The sequence below is a fragment of the Nansenia antarctica genome, assembly GCF_963989245.1.
Source record: "Nansenia antarctica genome assembly, chromosome: 17".
NCBI lineage: Eukaryota > Metazoa > Chordata > Actinopteri > Argentiniformes > Microstomatidae > Nansenia > Nansenia antarctica.
In genome coordinates this window covers 16217978-16228138 of record NC_137687.1, presented here as the reverse complement: position 1 = coordinate 16228138, position 10161 = coordinate 16217978, and positions in this window count along the sequence as shown.

The window sequence follows — 10161 nt, the reverse complement described above, 5'->3', positions numbered from 1 at the left end:
CGCACCCCAGCAGCCCCAGCATGGCCCGGGGCTGAGCCATGGACGGCCGCTCGAGCCAGCGGTCCAGCACGGCGTCGTACTCGTGCACCAGCGACGACACCGACCCCCCCCGGAGGATCCCGCCGGCCACGAAGAGGCGCCCCCCGACCGCCGTGCACCCCGGGCACCGCAGGGACCCCAGGGCCGCCAGCTTCTCCCACTTCCCCGTGCGCGGGTTGAAGCAATCCACCGTGAAGTCCCTCTCCGTCAGAGACTCGTCTTCTCTGGGCTTCAGGTCCACGCAGACGATCTTCTTCTCCAACATCCCCTCCCTGGGCCTCAGCGGACCCCCGAGACCCTCCCCGCCCACCGCCCCCGCGGGGCCCAGCTCCTGGGAGAGACGCCGGCTCTCCTCCGAGAACAGCAGGCCCGGGCGGAGGTGGTGGAGGAGGGCCGGCATGTGGGCGTAGCGCTCTAGAGGCCGGTGTTCGGCCCAGCGGCGCGCGGCGTCGTAGACCTCCGCCTCCGAGCCCACGCCCAGGCGGTCGGACCCCAGCAGGCTTCCCAGGGTGCCCGGGTCCAGCAGGAGGAAGTCCTTCTGCCGGGCCACGCGGGGGAAGTGTTGGGCCACCAGGCGCAGGGAGGCCCGGAGGAGCAGCTGGTCGTGGTGGGAGCGGGCCAGGGAGTACATGCCCAGGCAGTTGTCCACAGAGAGGTGTTCAAACAGGAACCTGGAACAGACACACACACAGAAAGTGATTTAGATGGGGTGCTTAGTTGGGGTAACCGCAGGGTTCCCGGTTCGATTCCGGCCTGAAGGGCTCTGTCTCATGCTCCATCTGGTACTTAAGGTACTCCTCCATGCCTTCATTCTCGTAGATCTGAGCCTCTACGTCCATGTTGAAGAGGACACGTGCTGACACAGCGATGGTAATGGCATTTTCAGGCTTTGGCTAGTGGAAGAGAGGACACATATACTTAATTAGTGAATTAGTCAATGTTCAACTGAAAACACACATTAGGTAATTGGGTAATTTAATTGGTCACAGTCAGATGCAATGCCTGCTGGGTAGAGTGATAGAGAACCACCAGGGCAGGAACAGGGAGGGGAAGATGCAGTGACGGCTGGGTAGTGATGGAGAGAACCACCCAGACAGGGACAGGGAGGAGGAGGTACTCTGGCACCAGAGTGAGGCTAAAGGTCTGGAAGTGTTCATTGCTCTTCAGCACTTGTTTTATGACCAGGTGGTGGACAGTGACAAGTTGAAACAAGTGTACAGTAAACATGTTGTCCCCCACGAATGATGTAGCGTCCCTCTATAAAAGGAGAGGGATGGAATGAAGCCTGTGAATGAAGCAAGACGTTTATTCATAAATGTTTTACAATTGCGTTTCGCAATCACTTTCTTACCCATAAGTAAGCCCAGCTAGGATGGTGGACTGTAAACGGGACCTCTATTGCACTTTCAAATTCCTTTAAGATTTAGACACTTGTTGTCTTGTTTTGTTATTATGTCTTTTATAAGAAAATAAAGAAACATTTGATCACAAAAAAGATTCACACAGATAATAATAATAATAATAATAATAATAATACATTAGAGTTATATAGCGCTTTTCTAGACACTCAAAGACGCTTTACAAACTGAAAAGATCGAGTAGTAATAGTAAAAAGAAACAAAAAATAAATAAAAGAAAGTATAGGGCACTGGCGCTGAATGGCGAAAATGCCCTTTTGAGTGGCAAAAACGAGAGGGTGTGCCCTATTAGTGCCCCTCCAATGGTCTAAACCTGACCATGTGCCCCCACCGTTGAAAAACATTGCACTAAAGTGCCCTTTTGAGTGGCAACAATGTTAGGATGTGCCCTATTGGCTGCCCTTCCAATGGTCTAAACTTGACTATAGTTGAAAACATTGCGTGATCTACTGGGATTTTCCTCACACAACCATCTCTAGTATTGACAGAAAATGTTCAGAAAAAGACAGAAATATCCAGTGACGTCAGTTCTCTGGGCAAACATGGTGGTGGTAATGGTGGGGGATATTTTCTTGGCACAAATCTGCAGCAATTGTGTGATGCTAGAATGTCAATATGGACCAAAATCTCAGAGGAATGTTGCCAGCACCTTGTTGAATCTATGCCACGAAGAATTAAGCACATTTTTGCATTTCATTAACCATCTGGGCTAAGCCCCGGATCTCCTACAATCAGAAATCCGCCCCTGGCCTAGACTACATAATGTTAATATTAAACATATTAATATAATATTCAAGGATGAAGACTATTTCACCATACATGACACATCATAGCTTTTTGCTCACTGATGGGGTCCCATGTTGTGCAGTATGTGCCCTTTTTTTCTATTCGCCCCTGCCCTTCAAACAGCCTGAGTCCGCCACTGGTATAGGGGTCTAATACATTTTTAGATTAGCCTACTAAACCTAAGCCTAAGTGTCTTTGTAGGACAATTTACTCTGTATACTGCAATTACACCGAGATTTCAGACGGAGAAGCGGCGAACAAGCAACGGCATTTTTTGAAAAGTGTAGGATATCCGGAACAATATCAGGAACATCTGTTATTAAAAGACTGCCCTACGGATGGATCAGTGCTAGCACGCACTTTCCGACTAATAGGGCAGGTTATCGATTATCTAAATACATGGTTAATGCCATAAAACTGACAACTTTTAACACACATTTTCTAATTTCACTCATTCCTAATTTCTTGGATCCACCTCCATAGTGGACATAACATGCCACTTGGCTCACAACTTCGTCACGTAGTAAGTTTGGAAAATAGTATCGAGATCATTACAGCAATTAAAACACTTACGCAGAAAAAACTTCGCACCACTTTGCGTGTGGGGGAGACTGACATACCAGGGCGATTATTCATTGTCCAGAAAATGTCGGCGTGGCTGCCTTTCAGATTCAAAAACAGTTGTTTATTGGTAGCTAAGCAACGGTCTTGACACACCTATTTCCAAAGGCTGGGGAAAGGGCACAGGTCAAATGTAACATAATCTTAAAGGTACGTGTGACAAAGGTACAATCTGCAATAGTTACTGCTGTTCAATAGCCAATTCAGTTATCCATTGAATAAGAAAACAACTTACGAATGCCCTATGGACACAGTTACACAGGACTAGTTAAAGTTTACTTTTAGTTTATTTATGAGCGGTGGTATTTTCACTATTAAGTTTATTCATACATGATGCATCCCTCGTATCGATGCTGTGTTGGGCTAGGTGGGTCTGTCCCACGTCGTCCTCTGACAGGGAAAAACTGTCCTTAAACTCTAATAACAGTTGCCACAGTAGGCCCTGTTCAACCTGCGACAGTCCATCACAGTTCCCCTGCCACACCTCCCTCACGACCGAGACCCTCTCTCCGTCTTCTTCCCCCCCCTTACCAGTGGGCGCAGCGGGTGTGGGGTGCGGTTGCGCCTCTGTGGTGGTGGGTGGGGTATGGGGCAGTATCGGGTGTCTATCCGGGACGCCGCCGGAAGTCGTGTTGGCCGCTGTCTCAGTTGTCAGTACTGCAACGGTGGGGGTCGGGGAACGTTTCGGCGGGGTGGGTTGTCTAGTCATCTGCACTACGTGTCCGTCTGGGAATGTGAGTGTCCCCCTCCGGGTGCTAATCACACAGTCCAGTCTTTCGAGCACGTCCAGTCCCAATATGCAGTCTTCTAGATCCGCTACCCATACTGGGCAGTGAACTCTCTCCCTCCCGACCCCCACAGTCTCAAATGCCTCCCCCACCATGGGTGCCCTGTCCCCAGTTACTGTCTGTAATCTCACCGTGGTGGGTAAAACTGTGGTCCCGCTCCCCACCGCGTCGGGTCTCACCAGGGTGGCCGATGATCCCGTGTCGACGAGGGCGGAGCAGCATATCCCCCCAAATGTCACCGGGGTGTACCAGCAGTTTCCCGTTCCCGTCCGGCCCAGCATGACGACCTGCACCTGCTGGCCGCCCCCACCCTCCCCTGTTTGTAATGTCCCCACCTGGTTGTGTCATGTTGTCTCCCCGCCTGTGCGGGGTCGGGACGCCGCCCCGGGGAGTCGCACCGTCCCGGTTATGCGTTCCCCATACTGTTTCCCGGTCTCTCCGCCGTGTTGGTGCACTCTCTGGCCAGGTGGCCGGGTTTTCCGCATGCCCAGCAGAGTCTCGGTCCCATCCGTGGCCGCTGTTGTCCACTCAGCGAGGCAGCCCGTACCAGTTGTGTTAGCTCCACCGCCCAGGCCGGCGCCGCTTCACTCCTCTCCGACACGACAGCAGCCCTCACCCTCGGTGCGTCCTCCAACGTAGCGGCGGGGTTGCCAGCGCCCAGCATCTCCCTCTCCGAGGCTAGCTCCAACGCCTCCAGGAGAGATTTAGGATGAGCCAGCAGCGTCTGGGCACGCAGATCACTCGGCAGTAGTGCCTGTAGGAAGTGGTCTCGAGCTAATTCACTCAGGATGGACGGGGGCATGTGAGCATAGGCACGGTGAACGAGCCTTTCCACTTCATTAGCGAGATCTCTCAACGGCTCCCCGGGCCGCCTCTTCCGACTGCACAGTTCAGAACGAAGCAAGCTGTCCGCTGAACATTGTCCAAAACGCCTCTTTAATGCCCCCACTAAAGCATCATAGTCACTTCTATCATCCGGGGTCAGTAACAGCAGGCTTGACAGAGCATCACCAGTAAGGCACATTGCAAGTTGTAGTGCCTTACTTTCTTTGGACCAATTGTTAGCCCTGGATAACAGTTCGAATTGTGCATGAAAAGCCTCCCAATCGGCCTTGCCATCATACCTGGGTGTCTTCACTGAGAGGGGAGCAATGTTGACGTCATCGCTCCGTGCCCGTGGCCCTCTGCGCGCCGCACGTCTGTCCATGTTGTGCGCAGCTGGTTGAAATCCGGCCTCGTTAGCCATTTGAGCCGTCATTCTTCTCACCTGCTCTCTGTGCTCTCGTAGATCTGAGCCTCTACGTCCATGTTGAAGAGGACACGTGCTGACACAGCGATGGTAATGGCATTTTCAGGCTTTGGCTCCTCGGTCGTCTCGTGCTGGCTCCGCTCACGGCGTTCCGCCTGCCATGCTGCCGTGTATCGACCCCACGCGCTGTCTTCCTCCTCCCGCTTGATCTTGTCCGCCCCGCCGGGCAGCATGACTCCGTCGGGGAACGGCGAGTGCGTCAGGCTAGCTTGCGTCAGCGGTTGTAGGCGTACTTCCCTCGTAGCTTCGTGTTTCTCTTTTTATTTTATTTTTTTACTTCAGACACCAGTGTAGCGTTGTCACAAACCAGACGGAGGGTTCTTGATTTCCAGCTTTATTCTCAGTTCTTAGAAGTTATAACTCTCTTAATTCACACTCAATCGTATCTAACACCCAGCACTCAATCCTCTCGTCTCACTCTCCCACTCTCTCTCCCAAGTCCCTCCTCTTCCGCTCCCGGCCCCAGAACCCTCCCTCCCCCGGATGAACGTCATCCAACAACAACAACTCTTAAAGTCACAGTAATGTTAACCCACTAGAACTCAGTCCGTTACAATACATTGAAATCCGAAAAAAGATGAAGTTAGAATAATTTGAATGTTAGACGTCAGGCACATATAGGGTTAACCTCTTTGTAATGAAACCGGAAGCAAACGCTGCGAGCAGCTAGCGGCTAACAAAACACAGCGCTATGCGCATTTTAAGCGCATATAGGACTCGCGTGAAGCATTTCTGCGACACGCGTTTCTGTTCACTGTTTTCATTCCCTCATCGCTTATACACATAAGTTTGACTGCGCATGACAGTAGTTCAGCAGTCTTTTGGTCGCACTGGTGCGATTGAATGTATTTCCAAGTCGCACAGAAATATATTCACTCGCAAATGCGACCAAAACAGTCGCACTGTCGAGCCCTGGTTTTGACACTATAACAATCTTGACTTCACTATCTGTCCACTTTCTCACCTGGTTCTTCCTGCTCTTGCTCTCTCACTCTCTCTCTCTCTCTCTCTCTCTCTCTCTCTCTCTGTGTCATCTCCATCCTCATCTCTCCCTCTTTGCACTGACAATCACACACAAACATATGTGACAGGGTCTGGTTAAAAAGTCTGCAAGTCTGGCAACATCATTTTTTTTTTTTTTTTTACTACCTTTCATTATCTACCTGTCATCTGTCAGTGATGACATGCTGACATGTTTAAATAGCATTTTTTTTTTGCTAATTCAAGATTCATGTTTTTTTATTGCCATGTGTGTCAAACGTTTATTACATCCTATTACAAGTAATGAAGGGGGGTGCTGAGGGTGCTGCACCAGAACCATAGGTTCTCAAGGCTACTTGTGGTCTTGACTACCTGTCCACTTTCTCACCTGGTTCTTGCTGTCTCTTTGGTGTGCTGACTCCATCCTGCTCTCTTTCCTCCACCTCTCCCTCTCTATCCTCCCTCTTTTGCTGTCCACCGAAAGGCAAACATAACAACCAGAATATGTATAATCTAATAAGAGGTATAAATTGATCCATATCAATTCATAACATCATTCTAATTGTATATTGGGTTGCTGTGGGCAATGCAGTCAGATAATGTAATTTTGACTTGACTCTCTCACCTGAAAAACAATCTTATGTCCATCTATGGAAAAACAGACATTTCCAATGAGTGAGGGTTTGTTCCAATCCACTTTTTTATTGTATTTTATTACCATAAAGCCCAATTCTAGCAGAATAAGACATATTGTATTACGGTATTACTACTACCATCTATTATTACTAATCACCTCTGAGCTAGCTAGCTAGCTTGCTAGTTCGTTAACACTATTCACACAATGGAACTACACACTTTCTAGTCACCATGGAACTACAATCAGACACTTTCTAGTTAAGTCACAATAATAACGAACAATTTGAACCAATGTTTTCTGTCAGAAATTCAGAAATTATATTTGCTACGGTTACTTACTTTGCTTACTTTCATCTGCTGACTTCTTACTTCATCTGTCTCTCTCTCTCTCTCTGTCTCTGTCTCTCTCTCTCTCTCTCTCTCTCTCTCTGTCTCTCTCTCTCTCTCTCACACACACACACTCTCTCTCTCTCTCTCTCACACACACACACTCTCACTCTCTCTCTCTCTCTCTCTCTCTCACACACACACTCTCTCTCTCTCTCTCTCACACACACACTCACGCGCTAAACAATTATTCTCTGGGCGAAGCGCGAGACTACTTGCGGACCAACGAGGTGCGTGTATGTAGGCTACTGGACCGGAGTGTGTAACATCATGACTGTAATTGGGCTAGAATGATTTCAGAAAATAATAATAATAATTATAATTATAATAATAATAATGATTATTCTTTTTTAGGTCGTGCTGAGATGAAATTTAGGGATACTCAAGCACCCCTAAAAAGCGTCTAAAATCGTCCATATCGCCAGATTCGGGATGGGTGCGTTTAATAAACGCGGGAAGTTAGCCTGCTTGTCAGAGGTTTGGGGTCTACGTCCGTCCATTACTAAAACTATTATTGTTGGCCTTTATTTGCACTTACAGTAGAGACGAATGGCTTGTTTGAGATTAGCACGTAAGAGCGTGTGTGTGGAGGGAGCTGAGCCCCGCCCTTCGTGAAACGAGGAGACAAGCGGACAAGCGTGGCAGCAAAACGCACAGAGGAGAAACATATTAAATGAGGGTGAACATAAATTAGGCAAATGACACAGAATAAACATATTTCGACCACATAATAAACATATTTCGGCCATATACAACTGGGAGAAAAATCTTATTATTAAAAAAATAAATAAATAAAAAACATGAACCAAATTGACATTGAACATTTTTCTTGCGGGGGCGGGAGGTCCCGTTGGGGAAACACTGCATTCACCTATAGACTACTTTTTGGTTTCAGCCCTACTTCTTTCCAAAATGGATGAATGTCATTATAGCAGCATAGTTTTATCTGACCATGCAGCCGTATCCTTGACTTATAAAGATACTAAATTAGTGAGTGATCCCCCAAGATGGTGCTTTCAGTCGGGATGGCTTATGGACCCCACCCACATTCATCGATTTTTTAGATGAACAAATTGATGTGTATTTTGAATGTAACACTTCCCAAACATCTGCTAGCACGAGATGGGAGGCATTCAAGGCCTTCATTAGGGGTCAAATCATTTCTTTTACTAGTTCAAAGAAAAAGAAGGCACAACTTGAAATGAAGACATTAGATGAGGAAATAAAAAAATGTGAAATGGATATCTACCATAACAAACATATCTCTATAGACAAACATACAAATTACTCCTACTTAGATCACAATATAATGAATTGTCAGCTAATAAAGCAGCTGCCGATTTACTGAGACTCAAGCAGTCCTACTATGACCAGGGGGAAAAGCCCGGAAGACTCCTAGCATGGCGTATTAAACAACAACAAACAGAGAGGTCTATCAACAGTATTGAAGCTCCAAACTGTAAAACTATAGTGGACCCTACAGAGATTAATGAGGCCTTCAGAGTCTTCTATGGGAAATTGTATAGCTCTGAGTGCTCTTCTAACCTGGATATGCAGACGCAATTCCTAAACAACCTTAATATTCCCAGAATCTCTGAAGAGGAAAGTAGAGCATTAGACAGACCTTTTACAAAGTTGGAAATTGTTGAAGCGATTGGCTGTATGCAAGCTGGAAAATCAGCGGGTCCAGATGGTATCCCTATAGATATTTATAAAACATTTAAATCCAAATTACTTTCACCTCTTATGGAGATGTTTCAGGAATCCTTCAAGAATGGTCTTCTCCCCACATCCATGAGGGGCGCCCTAATCACATTACTTCCAAAACCAGGAAAACCAAATACTAAATGTGAAAACATGAGGCCAATTAGTCTTTTAAATTCAGAAACTAAAATTCTCTGTAAAGTTCTTGCAAAACGATTGGAGGGCTTGCTTCCTCGGGTGGTGGGGGAAGATGAAAACGGATTTATTCAAGGTAGACAAGGATTTCATAATGTCAGACGAGTGCTCAATATTTTGCACAGCCAGAAGGGGGCGACAGATACGGCATTACTCTCACTTGATGCAGAGAAGGCCTTCGATCGTGTTGAGTGGCCGTATCTGTTTGAGGTGCTTACCCGATTTGGCTTTGGAGATACATTTTGCAAATGGGTTAGATTGCTTTGTACTGGGCTTACTGCAGAAGTCTTGACTAATAGTATGATTTCTAAACCTTTCAACATCTCTAGAAGTTGCCCGCAAGGGAGTCCTTTATCTCCATTGCTTTTTGTCCTTGCAATAGAACCATTTGCTATAGCGGTGAGGATGCACAGTGACATCTGTGGAATTCGTATAGGTCATTTGGAACATAAAATAGCACTCTTCGCTGATGATGTAATTTTGCTTCTAAAGAATCTACAGAGCTCTGTCCCCGCACTTCTAGGTCTTATTGAAACTTTTGGGAAAATATCCGGGTATAAAGTGAATCATTCAAAATCATCTATAATGTTACTTAATGAATCGGAGAGGAAAAGTAACCATGTTATGCCTCTACTTTCAACCCTACAGATAACTTCACATATTTGTGAATAAAGATTGTCCCTGAGGTGAATAGGATTGCGCAGATAAATTATGACCCAATTTTGGAGGCTAGTATAGCATCAGTAGAACGTTGGACATCTTTACCTATTTCAATGATTGGCAGGATAAATATTCTAAAAATGAACATACTCCCTAAATTTCTTTATTTGTTCCAGAATATCCCCCTGCCCCCTCCCTCATCTTTGTTTACTAGAATCAAGAAATTGTTTACCAACTTTATTTGGCAAAATAAACGGTCCAGATTGCGTCTAACTTTACTTTATCTACCATATGACAGAGGTGGCCTTAAATGCCCAAACATCCAATGGTATTACTGGGCAGCTCAATTGCGGTCCATTATGTTTTATTTTTCATCTAGAAGCCCTCCTGCTTGGATGGATTTGGAATCCTGTTCTCTTACACAAAGCTTACCACTGCACTTATATCTGTATTCAGCGGAGCGTAAATACCTGAAGAAAAATACAGACAACCCTATTATATTGAACATGATTGATGTTTGGTTTGATACATGCAAATATTTTAATATAAACTCTTCCATGTCACGTTTCAGTCCTATTTGGGGTAATGCCAATTTTAAACCGGGGACAAGTGATACGGGATTTCGAATATGGTCTGG